A 21,756-nucleotide genomic window follows, 5' to 3' on the forward strand; every position below is an offset into this window, starting at 1 on the left:
GAAAGTAGAAGGTCTCTTAAGGCCAGTGTTCTTGGTATCTGCTCCCTGTGGCATAGAGGTTTTGTTCGCAAACAAATAGTGGAGCCTGATTTTCCTAAAGAATTTCCCCATCTCCGTTTGTATGAGAAAAGGATCACCCTTGTTCGTTTGTACATATCCCAGTCCTTTGTTAAGGACTTGTTCTTCAATGTGAGTTAGGGAATGTTTACTCAAATTAATCACGAGGCTGATGTTCCCGCCTGTTCCCGCGGGACCTTCTTGCCGTCCCTCAGTTCCATTGTTGCTGGGGCAAGGTTCCAACGCACTTGGCCTTGTGATTGGCTTCTCCGCCGGCCTCTCGGGCGTCCAAAGCCCTGTCCTAAAAAAGGCTGCTGATTAAAGTCTGGGAATGCTTGTTGTGGTCCGTAAGGGCCTGGCGGGGGAAATGAGGGTGGGCCCCATGGTGATGGTTGCCACCATGTGGGACAGGGCGGTTGGCTATAGTAGGAATTGTAACCCCTTCTGTTTCTCCTATTGTTGGCACGTCCTCTCGCTCCCCCTTTGACTGGGTGCGCAGCGGGAGGGATTGAATTAGCAAGCGTAATCTCGCCGTCTGCATACTAAAACAGCTGGGGACAGAAACGAGCGGCGGTGGAAGCAGTAAGCTCTATAGCTCTCACATTTAAGCGTTTCTGCCTTAAGACCAATGTGGAGTATTGTTAACGATTGAATGTGCAGCACCAGGGACAGCAGTTGAGAGCCTAACTACGCTGCAAACGTGCCTAATATGCTGTAATCCTGAATGAGTGGTTGTGGAAGCTTACAGCTCCTTTGAACATACTCTTTGTAATTAGAGATGTAAGCAGCCAGATTGTTGACTGCTTGGTTTGTGTTGTTTGGCGCTAGAGGTGGCGCATGTTAGGACTGGTTTGCCTGGGAGTACCAGCAGGTGTTATTTACATCAATGATTGTATTTGTGTTATCTTCTTTGTAGTGCGGTGCATCCATCTACCTTAGCTCGCGCCAGGTGAGGTGGGGCTTTTCCTTCCCATCGAGTGGGTGAGTGAACCTAATGTTGTATACTCACAATTTGTTGAGTGGTGACTGACTTAGACGGTCCCCGTGCCGGCCATTATTTACACGTGACTGGCTTCATATGTTTCTGTATGCATAATATTGCATGCTATTTATATACCTCACACTGTACTCAGCTATTCTTTGATAATTTTCAGTGATACATACTTACACTTTTTCTTCTTATATTTAGGATGGGAAGATGTTTACACAGTAACCTACACTATTCAGGTGATATGGTTTATTTATTTTTGATCCTTTTGATCTTATCTAGCAGTAGCACTAATTGGTCCTGAGGAAGCAGCAGGAGATCTCGAGACTCTTTTAGACTGCAGAAACATGTCAACCGTATACATCTACTAAGTGGTTATTTGTTACGCCACTTTATTGCACTGTTTTTATTGATTTAGGAGTGTGACGGTGGTTATTAAATGTGTTGTCCCTGAACACTACCTAATTTTAGAACCCCTTTTCTTATTCTTTTCACACACACTTTTTCTTTGCACTGCTATTCAGTACTCCACAGACACGTTTTCTTTCACATCCTATATAATTGCTGTGGTTTTTCCTGGTACATGGCTTGTTAACGGCCAGTGCAGGTTTTTTCACCTCTTACAGCAATAGGCATAAGTGTCTAAAGAGATCCCAGATGATGAAGGGCGGTCTCGATGGTGTACTGATGGGAACTCGTTTCTGAGAAACCTTTCCTTAGTATCTTGTGTTTGTTTTTGGGTACCTTGTTAGTGTGTGCAGACTCTCTGTTGATTTTTGTTGGTGTCAATTCTGTTCAGGGGATTCAACAGTGAGAGTCTTTAATTTACCCCTGGGACCTCCCTTTTGTGAATAGTAGTTTTGTGCAGCCTTCGCTGCAGGTCCTATATTTCTGTACCGCAACTATTTTACCATTCCAACACCTGACACAGTTTATATCCCGGTTCTTATCGGTTGAGTGTGTGCCATCTGCGGGCCCCGTTCACCGAGCCAATGGCCACCAATCCTGGTTTAGCCTTTGATGATGCAGAAATTGATTCCATACTAGCAGAGAATCCGAGTATTTTGGACAATATACCATCGGTCCAATTGACGAGTGATGATGGCTGGGCAAAGATCCTTGTACTCAAGAAAAGCCAGGCAAGGGTCTGCGTCCATGGCATTATCATGGCAGAATACCTTAGGGGCAACTGTGCTCCGAGTGGGTTAATAGTCAATAATGCCCCTCGCTTGTTCCTTGATAATAAAGACTTCTGTAGGGACTGGTATCTCATCGCTTGGAAGTGCACAAGGGATTGGCTAGTTTTGATCATCAAAACTGCCAAAAAGAAAGCTGACGAAATAATGGTCGAAATTCAGACCCTGGAAGGTCAGATCAGGACTACTTTGTCTGGCAAGATGTTTAATAAAGGACAAGATGAAGGGAACAAAACAAGCAAGGAACTGAGGGATTCCATTCTGGTGCAGAAACTTGAAAAATTCAAGAAAGACTTGGCCAAGTTTTCCGCAGAGACCGTATATCCTTACACTGGTGACAACTATGTCCCTGCAGCTTTCAATAACAACGGACGTACAGGGGGTTCCACCTATGGTACGTCAAACTCGGATGAGACATCTACCGATTCTGACTCTTCCAACCAGGGCAGCTACAAAGGGGGAGCGAGAGGACGTGCCAACAATAGGAGAAACAGAAGGGGTTACAATTCCTACTATAGCCAACCGCCCTGTCCCACATGGTGGCAACCATCACCATGGGGCCCACCCTCATTTCCCCCGCCAGGCCCTTACGGACCACAACAAGCATTCCCAGACTTTAATCAGCAGCCTTTTCTAGGACAGGGCTTTGGACGCCCGAGAGGCCGGCGGAGAAGCCAATCACAAGGCCAAGTGCGTTGGAACCTTGCCCCAGCAACAATGGAACTGAGGGACGGCAAGAAGGTCCCGCGGGAACAGGCGGGAACATCAGCCTCGTGATTAATTTGAGTAAACATTCCCTAACTCACATTGAAGAACAAGTCCTTAACAAAGGACTGGGATATGTACAAACGAACAAGGGTGATCCTTTTCTCATACAAACGGAGATGGGGAAATTCTTTAGGAAAATCAGGCTCCACTATTTGTTTGCGAACAAAACCTCTATGCCACAGGGAGCAGATACCAAGAACACTGGCCTTAAGAGACCTTCTACTTTCAACCCGAGTCTAGTCGGGTTGCCTTCCAAGGTACAGACATTTGAAGAGGCCGTGGACCATGATCTCAGACAGTTGTACCTCCAACCCCTAAACTGTTTTATGAACCTTTCCAAAGTGGAACAGGATGCCGTTATGACACTGGCCAATTTGACGTCCGTGGTTATTAAACCAGCGGACAAGGGTGGGGCAATCCTCCTCATGGATACAGACACATACCGTGAGGAATGTATGTGCCAATTGAACAATACTAGGGCGTATCGCAAACTGGATTGTGACCCCACTGAGAGACTAACTGTGGTCATCGGCCACATAGTCGAGGAAGGTCTTGCTGAAGGGTGGGTAACACAGAAGGAATCGGAATACCTTCGCACTATCAATCCTAAGATGCCGTACTTTTACACATTGCCAAAAGTACACAAAATACAACGCCCCCCACCCGGAAGACCCATTATATCGGGAATTGGTTCGCTGTTGGAACCTTTGTCTACATTCGTAGATGTCTTCTTGCAGCCCATTGTGCGAGAAATGCCTACTTTCCTTAAGGACACTAATGATGTCCTTAGGATCTTGCCAGACATTGAGTTCAATGCAGATCTTGACCTCCTAGTATCCTTTGATGTAGAGAGTTTGTATACATCTATCCCCCAAGCAGAGACACTGGAAGCTATTGAAGGTCTTCTGACCAACAGAGAACTTAATTCTATCACTCCAGTCAGTTTTATCATGACGTTGGCAACTCTTGCCATGACTGAGAATTTTTTCGAGTATGAAGAATCCATCTATCTGCAGGTTAGCGGGACGAGCATGGGAAGTGTTTTTGCTCCCAGTCTCGCTAACCTGTATGTCCATACTTTCGAACAAACACACGTACTCGCAGACACTAATCCCCATCTACAGTGTCTGCGAGTATGGAAAAGGTACATTGACGACATTTTTGTCGTATGGCGGGGAACGGTAGACGATCTTCGTCTCTTTCATACTTGGCTGAATGAAAGGAATCAATTCCTTAAATTCACGATTGAGTTTCACAAACATCAACTGCCATTTCTGGATTTGCTAATTTCTGCATCAGGAGGAGGCCTGCAGTCCGAACTATATCGGAAACCAATGGCAAGGAATTCCTTGCTCAACTATGAGAGTTTCCACCCAAAATCACTGAGGGATAATTTACCCTTTGGGCAATTTCTCCGTATCCAGAGGAATTGTTCAACCAAGTTAGCTTTTTGTGAACACTCCCAAACCCTTGAAGTTAATCTACGGGAAAAGAAATATCCAAAACACCTCATCAGTCGTGCGAGGAAACGGGCAGCTAACAACAACAGGGAAAGCCTGTTAGAAATACTACCCCAGAAAGTACAACAAGAAAGGATCACCTGTGTGAACACATACAGCACTCTGTCCAACAAAATTAAAAACATTGTTTCCAAGCATTGGAAGATCTTAAACACGGGTACGGATACAATACCTCCCCCCTTGTTTGCCTTCAAGAGAGGCCGTAATTTGAGAGACCAGCTGGTTCATACTAGACCGAAAACTGCAATTCCCCGAGCGGTCGGCACCCTATGGGACTTACCCGCAGTTAATGGACACCATCCTTGTGGTAGCTGTGCGGCTTGTCCACAAACCAAGAAAACACTCACCATTGACATTGGCACTAACAGACCTTGGCAATTGAGGAGGTTCACTAATTGCAATAGTGTGAACCTAATCTACCTAATAACATGCCCCTGCAAGCTGAACTATGTGGGGATGACCACCAGAAAAATCAAAACCAGAATTTCTGAGCATAAGAGTTCAATTTGTTGTGGTAAACAAGCAACGAAATTGACGAACCACTTCCTACAAGTGGGTCACCAGCCCTCAGACATCTCGTGGACTGTATTGGACCAACCTTGGATTCCTCCCTCTGTAACTGATATCTCTAAATTCCTCTTCAAATGTGAACAGAAATGGGTTTACAGGCTTCGGAGTGATGTATGTGGGTTAAATGATGAAATTCCGTGGATGTCGTTATAGACAGTAGGCATCCTCCCACATACCATAGTTCTGTATGAACTCATCTTTATGAACTCAACTGTTCAAGATTTGACCTAGTACCTGCATATAACAAGCGGTAAAGCCTGAGTGCATGTGTCATCTGAAACAAGAGTTCAAGTACTTCTTTAAATACTTCTCTGACACACTACATGTGGCATCCCTATCTGATGTACAAATTTGCATTTAATATCATGTAATAATGGTGGGAATGCAACGTAGTTTTTTCACTCATACATTGTTTTCACTTTTACACTCTCTATAATTATTGTGGTGTAGTGCTCAGCTACTTCTGAGTGGTTAGCCTGGTGGTGCAACTTGAAGGGTTGCTCTTTTTGGGGACTACTTGCCCTGCTCCTTTAATTAAGGATTGCAGATCGCGTTTTTCTGTTCATGAAGTCAATAGCGCTTAGAACTGGGCTATCATGACCATAAAGGCATAATTTAATAAGACCCATTTAACCAGGCTGAAATCTGGATCCCGGCCGGGATTCGAACCTACTATTAAGCCTGCTAAATGCCTGTAAAACTACATTTCCCTAAGGGCAAAGCGCGCTGGTCGCGCTGCGGGTGACGTCACCGCGTCAGGTGGACGTCCGTACACGCCCTCTGCCTGACGCGGAAGCAGGCTGTTTACATTTACACCTCCCGGTACACCGAGTCGGTTCCTCCCCAAGACAGAGCTTAGAGGGACGACCGGTGTACCGACGGATAGGTGAGCTGTCCTGCATTTGCTTATAAACTTCATTTTAGAATCGGAAAGAAGTTGACTGGGTGCGCAGCGGGAGGGATTGAATTAGCAAGCGTAATCTCGCCGTCTGCATACTAAAACAGCTGGGGACAGAAACGAGCGGCGGTGGAAGCAGTAAGCTCTATAGCTCTCACATTTAAGCGTTTCTGCCTTAAGACCAATGTGGAGTATTGTTAACGATTGAATGTGCAGCACCAGGGACAGCAGTTGAGAGCCTAACTACGCTGCAAACGCGCCTAATATGCTGTAATCCTGAATGAGTGGTTGTGGAAGCTTACAGCTCCTTTGAACATACTCTTTGTAATTAGAGATGTAAGCAGCCAGATTGTTGACTGCTTGGTTTGTGTTGTTTGGCGCTAGAGGTGGCGCATGTTAGGACTGGTTTGCCTGGGAGTACCAGCAGGTGTTATTTACATCAATGATTGTATTTGTGTTATCTTCTTTGTAGTGCGGTGCATCCATCTACCTGAGCTCGCGCCAGGTGAGGTGGGGCTTTTCCTTCCCATCGAGTGGGTGAGTGAACCTAATGTTGTATACTCACAATTTGTTGAGTGGTGACTGACTTAGACGGTCCCCGTGCCGGCCATTATTTACACGTGACTGGCTTCATATGTTTCTGTATGCATAATATTGCATGCTATTTATATACCTCACACTGTACTCAGCTATTCTTTGATAATTTTCAGTGATACATACTTACACTTTTTCTTCTTATATTTAGGATGGGAAGATGTTTACACAGTAACCTACACTATTCAGGTGATATGGTTTATTTATTTTTGATCCTTTTGATCTTATCTAGCAGTAGCACTAATTGGTCCTGAGGAAGCAGCAGGAGATCTCGAGACTCTTTTAGACTGCAGAAACATGTCGACCTTATACATCTACTAAGTGGTTATTTGTTACGCCACTTTATTGCACTGTTTTTATTGATTTAGGAGTGTGACGGTGGTTATTAAATTTGTTGTCCCTGAACACTACCTAATTTTAGAACCCCTTTTCTTATTCTTTTCACACACACTTTTTCTTTGCACTGCTATTCAGTACTCCACCAGACACGTTTTCTTTCACATCCTATATAATTGCTGTGGTTTTTGCTGGTACATGGCTTGTTAACGGCCAGTGCAGGTTTTTTCACCTCTTACAGCAATAGGCATAAGTGTCTAAAGAGATCCCAGATGATGAAGGGCGGTCTCGATGGTGTACTGATGGGAACTCGTTTCTGAGAAACCTTTCCTTAGTATCTTGTGTTTGTTTTTGGGTACCTTGTTAGTGTGTGCAGACTCTCTGTTGATTTTTGTTGGTGTCATTTACCAAACATGCCTTTACCATGAAACTGCGTGGTAAAGGCATGCGCGATAAAGGCAGGTGTGGTAAAGACGCGGTCTGGGTTTACACCGCGTGGTTAATGTCTGCATTTTTCCATCACACAACCAGACGAAAGACTCCTTTATATAGTTTGATATAGTGAAATAGGAGTCGAAATATGTCTACAGTTAATGTTGTTTCGACTGAGAGGGTTGGAGTGTTGTGTTCTGGGATGCCAATTCACTTGTTTCTCTGGTAAGGTTTGGAGGGCTAGTGAGGCACTATAGTTAGTCCTACTCGGACTAATTGATATTGAGGTTGTCTTGTCGTGTAGTTCCTACCCATTTGTAGGATCTGTGCATTGTTTCGACAATATAAACTAGGAACTTGGTGCCAAGACTGGTTCCGGACACCGCCGCAGAATATGTTGGCATATAGACCAGCTAACTCTCAATGCCACCATAAGCCACACTAACCTGTCAAGGAGCGAATGGTTTCTGGCAACCACTGAACATGAAAACTCTGTCCCCTCAGGGATCCTTGAAACAGTACAGTACCTATTGCTCAGTCTACCGTGCTTACTTATTCTCAGAGAAATATACAGAGAATACACAGTGGGACGTTTTCAATAATATTTATTGAACCAACGTTATTCTTACATAAAATAAGTCTGCTGCAATGATTAGTAGACAGAAGCAAATAAACATGATTACAACCACATGAAGAGTAAATAGTAGATATAGTTCCACCATGGTGCTGAAACAATATATATTTGAAGGCATATATAACAAGGCAGTAATCTAGCACATTGCAAAACAACAAGAGAGAGTGAGGGTGTTTTACAGCAATGTAAGGTGGGAACTCCTGGTCCCCGTGAGAATTTAACACAACAATGGAGGAGTACCCCCTGAAGGCGTGCCAGAGAGAGTCTCTGTGCCTAAAGCTTAAGGCTTAATCAAGCACTTGTGCCCAAACTTTACGCAGGACAATGCATGTCCTTTTAGAAGACCCCTCACTCGCCAACCTAGTTGGTGACAGGCTTCATCATCGGGGTCCCACCCCGAAGGCCGAGTGCCAACAGGGTGTGCTTCGACACCTGATTACAGTGGACCGGGTACTTTTTCTTTTTATATGTGCAGTGATATTAAAAGTGATACGTGGTTTAAAAAGGGGCAAATTCTACTCACTACAAGACTTTATTCCTGAGTGACTGGACACCCTAATAAAAGAACTGTGACACCTATGTCTAATTAGGTAGACTCCGGTGTTCAAGACGTGTAGTGTTATAAAATAGCGACGTGTGCTATGTGATTTAAAATACAGGTCTACATGTTTCAACCATCTTGCGATTGTGGGTTTTCGTCAGGACCAATGAAAAATGACCTGGGTGGTACGCACACGCTAAGGCGCGCCCTGCCCTAGATCAATAAAAGAATGGAAACACAAACTTATGTTCCTTTGCAAAATGTTGTCTTCTCCCCAGTCTGGAAGAAAAACTCATAGAGCGGTATAAATCCGCTTCATGGGCGTCCGGGTTCCAAGGGCGATGCTCACGTTACTTGCGGATTCTGCTCCTCAAACTGGTAACCCACTAGGTTCCATAGACGGTACGCCCCGTGGAAAATGTAATCTAGCATACTCTTACTATGCAAACCGTACTCTAAGTGTACCTAGAGTGTGTGTAGGTCTAAAGCCAAGAATCCCCGTAAGGGACGAACCAACCCCATTACCTAATGGAATAGAATGAAGGACCCCGTCTTCGTCACGAACTGGGCACTCCTCACGAGATATCAGACCGCTGTCCGGTTATTTCTCAGCATGCAAGCACCCTCGGCGTCAGCAGAAGTGCCTCCTCTACTAACCTATAGGGAATCTCATCTATTATAATAAAAAGCAGTCTTGCAATGTGCGTATAGGTTAGTGATGTTATGGATACGTAGATAGCCCATCGCCCTGTGGATGAAGATAGTGATGACATTTGTACATAGTGCGAAACGAGACCTTGCACATGATGTTCAGGGTGCTGTTATAATGTTGCGCAAAGCTAGATGTGAAAACAAGTTTAGTTTCAGAGAAACTAATCCAACATTGTTGTGCATGCAAATATGTGCAAAAGCTGTAAATGTTATTTGTGAGGACAATGTAAGAAATAAGATGCTTTGCTACATGGGCCTAACTTGGGAATATAACAGTATGGTGACTCAGTCACTACATACTGATGTTTTATGGGTCCAAGCATAGTCGTGTTCCAGAGCGGACTCCCTGCAACATGGCGCCACCACTGTTTGGTCAGGTACTTACTTTCGGGACCCATGAGTAGTGCTTGTGCTTGTCTCCAGGAGATGTCCGTGGTGTTAGGGATTTACCCTCCACAGTTATTAGGGAGTATCTAGTTCTGATTTATTTTTTAAACTGGAGTATTAAAAGGTTTTATAGCCCTAATTGTGCTACGCTTTGAATCCCCCCTTACTTAGTTATAGCTCAGCCCTTTCTTACTGTTAAGTGCCATCCGGCAGTTGCTCAGCACTTGTTATAAGATGGAGTCCCTAATGCGGATGCTCCTGTCATTTTTGTTGTAGAGGCGGACGGAGCGTACCTCTTTGAAGGTTTCTATTCCTGGGTCACATTTCCGGCTGTGAACTCTAATCATAATACTTTTCATGAATACACAATATCACAGGCACCTAATGCACATGGTCCATATGCGCTTCATGAAATTCCTCTTACCTCTTGTTAAATGACACTCTCCCCTATGTCTTTGGGGCTGTTGGAATGAGTCCCCTAAATATTGAAGGGGCTACATGGCGGGCATTAGCGGGCTACACTCCAGGTCCTAATAGGGCGAATATTAATTTGGCAGAGCCCGTGCTTTGTATAGTATCCTAGTTTACTATATCAATGTCTAAAGCAATATATTTCCTGTACTGTTCTCTCTGGTCCAGCTTGAATTGGCATTCAAGGACAGGCCCAACAACCTGTAGGGCCTGTCATTAGTATTGTAATTGTTCATTCAGTTATGGGCAAAAGTTCCATGATTTGTGAAGAAATACCATTTTGGATCGCCCAAAGAATAGACCAACTTGAAGCTGTGTTGTCTCTCACGGGACCACAAGACAAGCACAGAATTTTGACTATGAGCTTACCCACTGGACTGGTCCCCAGTATAATAGACTGCAACACCTGGGGGACTATTTTTGCCACTGTTTACACTCTTTGTCATGGCACTCCCTGAATGTCCTCAAACAAATACAGAATGAAAATGGGGCAGGTCCTGCCCTCGATTTGGGGATGAAACTTGTGGGAAATTTCCCGTTATCTCCGAATTTTTTTTTCCCAGTGTTAAAGGAGAAACTTCTTGGCTATACGCCAGCAGCTTGCCACGGTGGCAGTTGCCGAACATGAGTTGTCTGTCATTATTGCTAATGTATACACGTTTTTTGAGACATAGTAGCTTGGGGTCCAGACTTTCTGTACCACCACTTGGCAAGCCTAGTTCTGACAAGGATGCCAGACCTGCCCGTGAATTTCCGTAGAAACCATGGGCTAAATCTAAACAACAACAAAAGCCTAGACAACACAGCGGTTCTCCAACCCCGGAGTCTACTAAGGGATATTATAATCTTCATGATTGTGCTAAAATTAGGACCCCTGACAGGTATCAGTCATCTGATACACCTTCAACTCTTTCCTTTCAGGAATTGTCGGATCAACAGTTTGACAGAGGAGGGCAATCTGATCGCAGACAAGGAGAGTACGTGCAACCGAAACGGGAGACACAATATTTTTCTGACTTGAAGATAAAAAAGGAGGATACACAACCTGTAAATAAACACCTTTTTCTGAAAAAAAAGTTGCTGCATTAACTGCAAAATGTGTCACAGACTAGGAGAACCCTTCTCCAGAATCAGAGTTGGGCGGTGACTCTCCTCGACTGCACGGCAGAAGTCACCATAGTACACCAGACTCTCCACCAATTTCTGGTAACAAAAGCCTTTATTATGGTTGAAACAGTGGACACCCCTCCAGACAAACTATATTATTTGGATATTAATATTGAAGGTGACGTTAAACGCACAATTAAAGCAATATTCTGGGAACATTTAACTACGTCTTATGACATTCTCTTGGTGGAGGTCCACACCTTTTGTTCTTGCATGGTCCCAAGGTGAGGATGTCATTCTCCCTTCATTCTCTCACCATGTCACTAACAAGGTTCAGAAAGCTTATGCCTCTGAAAGCGCCCTAGCATTGGCCCCTGTACTTTATCGTAACCATACTTGTTGGTATAAGGATTCCCCTTACCATGTTATTTCTATATAGTCCACACCACGGGTACAACCACAGTATCCTATTAAACAAGATACAAAAGCTCCCATTAAAGAAATTCTTTCCCAACTGGAGTACCAGAGTGTTATTGAACCATGTGTCTCTTAAATTAATAATCCTCTTTTTCCGGTTCTGAAACCTCATAATTTCTATTGCATTGTCTTAGACTACAGATATTTGAATAGTCTACAAGCACATTTGCAGTGCAAAATACCCATTGTACGGCCCTGATTAATATCGTCCGTAAAGAATATAAAACTACCTTGGACATTTCAACTTACTTTTTTAGTCCCTATTTGGCTCCAGAGAGCAGTGACTGGTCCTTGTTTAGCCCACTCTGTTTTCAGAGTCGTTACGCCTAACTTCTTATGGGCTATAAGAACAGCCCAGGCGTCTTTGGGCACGAATAGTGTTGCTTCTTCATGAGATCAACCCTGAAGCTCTTTCCTACATTGATGATATCTACCTGACCGATGATGAATTAAACCCCTATTTGGCGAGAGTTGATTGCATAACTTTGCGATTTGCTGAACTTGCTTACAAAGGTAACTTTAAAAAATCTGACATAGCTTTTCCTAGTGTCCTTTTCTTGGGATATAAACTTACAAATGAAGGAAAAAGTCTAGTCCCTTATTTTCTGGAGAAGTGTGCATACTTGCAGCTGCCAAGTAAACTTTAAAATTTTGCAGTTTCTGCTAGGACTTTTAAATGTTGTCAGGACATACATAACTGATTATGTTCAACGTATTAAACCGCTTTATGCCTTAATAGGCCCAGATGTTTTCACTTCGTGCTGGATGTTGGAACACATTGTTACACTCAAGATCCTTACAATCTGATTTGCTTGAAACATGTAGCCTGCATACATTTTGTTATTACTGTGAGAAGTTGGCCTCGCATATGCTGTCCATTATTCTGTTAGGCACCTTGCACCTGTCCAAACGACCCTTATTGAAAGCTATCCTAGTGGTAGCTATCAAGAGCAGCCTTCAGGCTAAGTCTTGAAGGAGTGTAAAGCTGCTTGGTTTACCAGATTATAACATCTTGAATGTCTAAATGAAAAGAGAACCACACAAGGTATATATATAAAATATATGTATGTATTTGTAAACACTCTCTAGTAATCTCTTTATGAGATTACAGAGCAAAGTACACACTTTAAACAATATAGAACTTCAGTAAATAACACAATATACACTGGGCCCCAGGGGGACCAAACCATATATTAAGAACCACGACTTGACTAGTCACAAGGCCTAGAGCCTGTAGAATCGCTGGGACCACAAGGAACCACCCAAGGTGGGACACGTGCAGTGTGTGAACACAAGCGCGAATCGACGTTATCTTCTATGGGGAAAGTTGCGGTTGGAAATTTAAAGATTAAGAACACTTAGGAGAGGACTTTGAGCAACCCTTTCTGAATTAAGGGGTTCTAGGGCCAACACCCACAAGAGCACTGGAGTACTCGCGTTACCGCACCCAGGGAAGCCGGGTGCATAGGTGTCTTTTGGTGTTGGGAATTGTTGTTGATTTCAATGGCGATCTGCTGCAAAGTGCTGCTGCCGTCAAGAAGAAAAGTGTCTGGTGTAATCCAAGCCTTGATCGAAGATGTGAGGAACATGAAAGCATAGGGGAAAGAGTCTGGGTCACTATCCAGTGACCAGGGGCACGATAGACGAATGCCCAACGATGTCGGATGATTCAGGTGTGAAGAGGTGAAGCTTGACTCTTCAGCCTCGATGACCAGGAGCTGGATTTAAGCTGTCCCACAAAGAATATCGTGTGCTGCGGTGTCTCTGCCCAGATTGAACCCAACAAGCCTTGGCAACAGCAACCCACGCAGGAAGAGAAAAGATGCTTTGATGCGGACCAGCAAGGTCCGGGGGACTCACCAAGTGGTGGATAGTCAGGGCACGTGTGAAGCAACCAGGGAAGCCCAAGGAAAGTCAAAGTTGCCTTCTCAGGGACCCACCAGACGATGGACCAGGGATCGCGAAGGTACCTCGAGCGAAAATACAAAGGGCCGGCTCACGGAACACTCGTGGAGTGTAGGCCAGCAATCTTCGGTGGAAAAGGTGCTCGGGGTCTGGGCTACAAATAACCCAATGCACAGTCTCAAGGAACGTCGAGAAGCTGATGCACTTTCAAATGTGCACGGTGTCTAGGGTTTCCGGTAACACCGGTACCCATGAGGGCTGCAGGTCTCAGCTTTGCTGGGGACTCAGGTCGACCTTGGGGAAGGCTGTAAATCCACCTCCTGTGTTGCAAATACTTCGGAGTCCGGCAGGAGCTTCGGAGATGCAAACCAGTCAGATGCGTCTTTGGTCCCTGCCAAACAGGGGAGTAACTCCTCTACTCCAAGGAAGATTCTTCAGTCATCTAGCGTCGTGCAGATCGTCAAAGTTCCAGGATTCAGTATCAGAGTTTCGTCCAGGTGAAATCTAAAGTCCTGTAGTAAGGGGTTCCTATCTTATACCCAAGGAAGGGGTTGGACAAACTCTGGGGACCCACCTATGGGAGGGTCTGGAAAGAGGGGTGGGTACACCCATTTCCTTTGTCCAGTTTTGCACCAAAGCAGGGGCTGGTAGCCCCTGCAACCGGTTTGAACTGGGCTATGCACAGGGACAACAAACGTGCCCCCAGTGCTGACTTGAAAGCACTCTTGGAGTGCACCCACCCAGCCCCAATACACTAAAGCCTGTCTGGAAGGTGGTGACACCTCCCTGTGACAGGAAACCTATTGTCTAGGCCTCCCCTGCCGGAGTTTTGTCCACCTGCAGGAGGCCAGACTTGTGTCTGTGGCATCCATTTTGTGATGCCAGGGTTCTTTTAAACTGGTACCGGGTGTAATGGTATGTACCTGTCTCTCCCTCTAGAAGGGTGGAATCATACCCCCCCCCCCAGAACTGGCAGGTAGGGTATGATTCCAAAGTGTTTGACACCAAACACAACATGCTTCCTTGCAGACATTCCAAAGTTAGCATTTACCGCAAGGTTATAATGCACTTAAGAGTATATAGTCTGGCTGCATCACAGAACAGCCACAGAGAATAGATTACGAAGGCTGCAGAGGGGCCATGCTCATGCATGGGCACCCTCTCACACAAAACCCAGCACCCTGCCTTCAGAATTGATAATGCCTGCCATAGGGGTGACTGATAGGTTTATTTGTGTAGTGATTTAAGGTAGATATAGGGAACCTATATCTAAGTAAGGGGTGCATACACCATCTTACACAGACTGCAGTAGCAGACCTGTGGTGTCATTTTGGAAGGCTTCCCTGTGGTGGCATAATACACGCTTCAGCCCCTGCTAGGCCTCTGGGGTACCTGTGCCATTGGTACCTAAGGCACCATATACTAGGGACTCATAAGGGTACCCAGTAACCAAATTGGAGTGTACTTAAGTACATGGAATCATTTTAAAGAGGAAGCAGCTAGGCTGGGGTCCTGGATAGCAGGGTCCCAGCCAGACTAAAGTCGAAAAACAGTGAAACACCAGCAAAAAGTGGGGGTAACTATAAGAAGCAGATCCTACTCTCCTACAATTACCACAAATTATGGTTATCCCTGTTTTGCTGAGTGGGATTGTATTGACGTATGTATACAGATGGTTCTGCTCAATCTGCTATAGGTTCTAAGCAGCAATGTTCTGCTACATACACCATGGTTATTGGCAGTATGTCAGATGTCATTTTTCACCCAAAAACTACTTGCTTTACTTCTTGCACTTGAAAATGAGGATCCTGAATTCCCCACCCGTATTGTATGTGAGTCATATTACTGTATACAGTTCTTTAATGATAATTTATATTTTTGGCGACAAAATGATTTTAAGGATTCCAAGGGTAGCACAATAAAGCACAAACTGCTTTGTGCTAAAGTGGCAGATCTTAAGGATGGGTTTCCACAAACTTATGTTACACATACAACGAGCCATCAACATGTGGGAGCACGCGCCATAGGGAATTCTGTGACTGATGAAGCAGCCAAATCTGCAGTAGCCATATCTAAAATTGCAGCAATAACTCTCTCTAAGACTCACATCGACAATGATATTTTGGTTACCGTGAATGCTTTTAAGAGCGTCACCCCTTTAATGAAGTGCTTTCCTTCTAAAAATTCCTATCATTTAAATAGTCACATTGTTCCTTTTGTAACTATTTCTGGAGATGGTGATCGTATGATTCCTGATGCGTATCGCAGACATGATATAATTGTAGCCGCACATAAAGGCATAACTTCTGCTCCTGCCTGTGTGGCTGCCACTATTTTACTCTTACAGCAACCCCATTGGTGGCAAGGTTTATACCAACAAACCGTAAAACATGTTATAACTTGTGATATCTATCAACACATTAGAAGTTCCACTGTGTCTCGTCCACCACAGACACAACTTTTTATTTCCAACTAGTGTTTTGGCTGAAGTTACTTGGATCATTGCGGTCCATTGATTTCGGATACTGGATACAAGGTCGGGATGCGGAAGTCAGCTAACGTCGTTAGCTGAACACCGCATCCCGACCTGGTATTACGCCCAAGTTTTGAGAATCCCTAGGACTCTATATTTTACCCACGACGTTGATAGTAGAATTTAAAAATCATCTGACTGCCTTGAGGAAGCCCCGGGCCGGATGGCCATGTAAGGGGGCGAAACAAGTGTTGGCTGTTTTTCCTTTCACCCACTCTGATGAATAGAGTGCAAATAAATGTACAAACACCTCATGACAAACCCGTGCGTAATTGGAATCTCTTCCAGAAAAAGTTCAGATGGAAAGAATCTTGCCCAGACAAACCTGTTGAAGCTTGCTTACTTTATGGTGTTAGGAGTTTCTCTCCCTGTCAAGGGCAAGAACCAGAAAAAGAAGAATCGACGCTCAATTTCCGGTTAGTAAGGAATTGGGACCTTTTTACCCCTCACTCCTAAAAACCAAATCAAAATGATATACGATTAAGGTGATAATCCACGACCTATTAACTAGACCTTTAACCCTGTGATGACAATTGGAGTCATTACAGTCTAGACATTTAGATTGTGTATATACATACAGTACATTACTCTACCCAAAGATCTTGACATTCATTGTCAATATTTAAACCTCTTTCCACTGACTGACATTTCATGATCTACATGGCCTCCCTGCATCTGAGACAAAGCTCGCTGTTGCCCCCTCCTGGGTCTCTAGTAACATGGTTTATACCATAAAATTTCAAATCCTTATGCTCAGTTTGTGCTACACATTCCAAAGCATGAGTCGTGATATGGAATTGCGCGTCTTTGGCTTTTAATGCCCTCATATGTTCTCCTATTTTGTCTCTGAGGCACCTGATGGTACTACTAACATACATTTTTTGCACATTTACAGGTAATAGTGTGCACCACATGTCTCCTGTTAAGTGAAATATTATAAATCACCTCATCTCTGTCACTGAAACTCTTTGTATTATCCAATGCCCATCTGCAAACACCGCAGTGACCACATTTGTGAAAAGCCTAAACTGCATGAGGTCATCATTAGGACCAGGTGTGTGAGCACCTATTATCTAGAAAAAAACTTTATAACCTTGATTGAAACTGAACATTTTGACTCCAACAGAGTTTCTGGTAAGAATGGATATAGAATCTCTGTATAGCAATATACAACAACAGGGTCGGGTCAAGGTGATTAAGAACTATCTCAATTCCAGACCTGCCCCATAGCCAGTACCCACGGATTTTATCAGCTCTCTCTTGTAATTACCTCTTACTAGGAACTAGTTTCTATTTGAAGGAAAGTTCTACAGTCAACGTAACCGTACTTCTATGAGCATGGTCTTCTCCCCACATTTTGCATGACTTTTTTATGGATAATATGGAGACACTGCATATCCGAAATAATACCAATACTTTTTGCTAAAATATGCCTATGCAAGAGGTACATTGATGACTTGTTTTAATACGCTGAGTTAATACAAAAGAACTTGCCTCGTTCTGTCACTGACTGAATTGTCAACCTGACCTCAAATTTACACACCATTACAGTAACACGCCAATTGACTACTTAGACATTACAGTCAAAGTATTAGATGATCAGATATACACAACATTGTTCCGTAAACCCACAGACATAAACACGCTACTCCAATACTCCTGCTTTCAGCTCTGAGTTTTAAGAGATGGCCTCTCCTACGGCCAGGTTGGCGCATTCGATGCAACTACAGGTTCAAAGATTTATTCAGAGAAGCTGAATTTCTTGCGAAGAAACTCCAAGAAAGAAGATACCCAAGACGCCTTGTGAAACGCTCACTGTTTTGTACAATATGGTTTATTACCCCCAGGTTCTCTGAAAATTGTTGGGTCACCCTTCTTTTATGTACACTATACATTTCGCAAACCCCCTTTTCCATAGAGTATTGCACATTTTTCGGATTTGTGGGGACTATGCTGGATGTTGCATTTACTGGAACAAATCCTGTATCTACCTGCTTGCGGGGGGTGCACCTGTTCAGCTCCTGAGGGACACAATACCTCTGGGTTTGTATGGCTTTGTATACATAGGCATCTGTGCCACCCGGGAACCTGAGGACTTCCTACACATGAACTTCTACGAGCTGCTTGACTGCCTAGACGTTAGTCACTGGAGAACACTGCAATTCACCTTAATGGGCAGAGCTGTCCTATACAAGATGATGGCACTGCTCAGATTCTTATATGCGCTACAAAACACCCCATTTTTGATCTCTCTGACCTTCTTTAACAAAATAGACCATGAGGTCTTGCCAACCAAGATATCCTTAAATACTACTTGGCATCGCAACTACCAGTGATAAATGACTATGTCTTTCGCAGATCTCAATATGAACCAGCAATATGGGTCAATATAGAAGCGATGGGACCCAGGGGTTACCCAGCGCTGCTCTATAGGCGGGGGCAGAGAGAATCATTACTGATGCATACTCGGACCATTGTTGAAGTGTGGACCTACGCAATAGGATTTCTGGTCAGGGCTGAAAAATTAACAGAGCCAACTCCGGTATTGGATAACGACCTTCTCCAAGAGGTTGAAGCCTTGAGGGGTTTCTCTAAGTGGGGCCTCTTGGGCATAGAGCACTTGGGACACTTTTAGAAGGCTTGTGCTCCTGTGTAATTCGAGGCGCTGCCCAAAGAGTAATGCCTGGCTGGAACGGAGCTGTGCCACTACCTGCAGTTGATGCTCTGCCTTAGGGTACATATTCCTGGGGAGACGCGCAAGTGGCGGAGTTGTCTCCACTGGAAGTTAGAATTCTACTAGCCTCTATGCTTGATAAGGCCGTCTCCCTCACTAGCAAAAAGATATTAAATAATGCTCCTGATAGTCTAAGCACTCTACAAAACACATGGACTGCGGACCTGGTTGAACTAGACGATGAAGAGTGGGAAGCGACCCTGCAGGTCCCTCGTGTGATTGCCATAAGTGTGTGCTTTGACTGGTGTAACTCTGCATGTTACACAGATCCTACTATTCTAGAACATTACTATACAAAATTGGAAGGGTAAATTTCAGTCATTGTCTACAAGGCTGCAGGCAGACGGGCACCTTCATACACACACTATTTACATGCCCAATTGTCCAGACCTATTGGGAGGGAGTAACAAGAGCAATGTCCCATGTGCTGAACCTAGAGGTCCTGATAAATGCCAAATGGATCTTCCTGAACATAGAAAGGTAGCGGAGCTGGCCCAAATACTCGAAACTAGGATTGGAGGTGGACGCTGGGGTAACCAAAAAAAAGTTTCATAGTTATGGGGTGCCCTGCGCCCCACTGGGATTCCCAAATGGAAGAAGGACATGGATTGGTGCCAACAGGCAGAGAGAGTGGTATACCAGAGTAAGGGGTGCCTGGAGAGAGGGTCTGGGATGGCTGGCATGCCTACTGCAGACACTGATGTGTATTCACCTATGTGGGATGGGGTACCAAGAGCATTGCCCATGGCGAACTTGGAAGGCGTTACACACCTTTCCCGCCAGCTGCAATATCTAATGAAAATGTAGACTAAATTCCTCTGTTTAATCTCACTTTGTTTCTCTCCTCTGTCCAATGACTGTACCTTGATTTGATGTTGTACTTATAAAAAAAAGTTTTATCTGTGTAGTTACCTGCAGATGCTCTGTCAGTTTATTACACATCTTACTAGTTTTAAGCGTGAGGCACTTACCGACCAGCTCTGAGGCCGCTGACAGACATATTTTTGGAAGCCCTGTTAGTAATTTTGCTGTCCATGTTCTGCTAAATCTAACCCACATGATGCCAAGCAAACTTTCCAAAACAGGGTTCACACAAACAAATGTAAAATATGTCTTTCCAGGGCCCAAAGGTATCCTTCAGATTCCACTGGAGAAAGCAAGAGAGACTTATAGCTAAAGGTAGGCAGCTAGGAGAGAGCCTGATATATGGAAATAGACAGAGATGAGCTAGATAAGGAGAATGTTTACATCCCCAGGGGGGTGTTTGGAAGGTGGAGGCCCTGGGCAATTGCCCACTTTGCCCATGACTTAAAATGTCTCTGTCCAGCACCTCTCCAACTGCCTCCCTTGCATACCAAGCACCAGACAACCTTTAAACGACTGCATGGATTGCAAGCAACTCCGCTATACCAACACAAAACTTAGATGACATTATTTGCTGTTGGTCTTTAAGGACAAGAAGAATAGGAAGGGATTTTTCTCATCTCATACTAATTTGTATTTCCTACAAAGTGATAACAAGCGGACATCCCAACTAGCACCCCAACCCCTAATTGAAATATGGTGTCACAGGTTTCTGCTTCAAGCTATCAAGGGGCATCCTTTCTCTTGTACTCATACTCAATACTGCTGAATACCAGCTTTTTTCGTAAATAATTCATCCAGATGCTCGATGAGCCACCTGCGGTTTGCTGCTTATTTAAAACCTATCAGGTAGTATCTCTAGAATTTTACATTTAAAAAAAGGCCACGGCCCAAAAAGTATTTTCACCTTATGTTAAATTGTACACATTATACAGTTTACACAAGCCTTGAGTTTCCAACCGTACAGTTTCCATGTGCTTTGCATTTTCTTTTTCATTTGACAATTTTACACTGTTCACAACCTTGAGATAGCTCAAACGGTTAGCCTGCCACAGTGAATGAAACATGTGTTGCGGTTAAGAGCCTCATTGAACAAGCTGCTTTAAACTTTTACGAGCTCATGCTGTTAATTGTAGCGAGCCACAGTTAAAATTGTAACATTCTTTATTGAAAGAAGACTACTCATGCAGAGAGTGTAATGCCTCAATGAAGAGAGGACATTGAATGCGCAAACCTCATATAGAAAAAGACAGGTTTAGGTAGAATTCTAAAAAATGCATGAGGATGTACTACTCAGGACGGAATTAAGAGGATAAAACTAGCTAATGCATTCCTTCTTCCCAAAGTCTGCATGTACCTTTAAAATAATTAAAAGCAATGGAAAAAGAATAAAACAACCAATTTTTCTAACACTCTGGATGATCTGGACCATAACGCTTTTATATCTAGATTTACGTTTAACATTTAAAGAGGAAGAATTTTTGAGCTTGATTAGAAAAAAGAAAACAAAAGTTCATGTAGTGCGTGTACAGTATTTCCCCCCCCCGAGTTTTATATAGCGCGACATGAGCACCACTTGCATTACATAAGGACACATTAATTTCATTCCTTGATGTTATTAGTTCGGCAGCACCACTTTGCAACCTGTCTCTCTTCCCTTGACTTCCATGTTTTAAACATCGTGCCAGCCTGTGCATTGGTCGTTGTGTTTTTATTTGAAAAGATCAAGGTTCAGACCAAGGAAATGAGGGGGAATTATTTGCCAATGTTTGGTAGAGAGATGAGAACCTATGAAATCTAGATTCATTTCAAGACCTTCTATCCTCGATCCAGATAACTGCACTAGCAAGATGGAAGGGCACATTTTACGATAAAAACGCCAAACACATTTATTGTATTGCAAATTGGCACACCTTTTAAATTGATACTATGCAGTCCAAGTTTTATGTCCTGATGATGACTATATGGTACCACAGCTGAAACCAGTCAACCACCTTTAAATGACTGTTGTCCACTAAATATAATTATGTATA

General features: G+C 43.9%; 1 protein-coding gene across 1 annotated transcript in view; it reads left to right on the forward strand.

Moving 5' to 3' along the window:
* The window catches only part of WDR25 (WD repeat domain 25), an 816,010-nt gene that overhangs the window by 741,458 nt on the left and 52,796 nt on the right, over window positions 1–21,756 (forward strand). The window lies entirely within an intron of this gene.

This window comes from Lissotriton helveticus, chromosome 9, assembly GCF_964261635.1.
Source record: "Lissotriton helveticus chromosome 9, aLisHel1.1, whole genome shotgun sequence".
Lineage (NCBI taxonomy): Eukaryota > Metazoa > Chordata > Amphibia > Caudata > Salamandridae > Lissotriton > Lissotriton helveticus.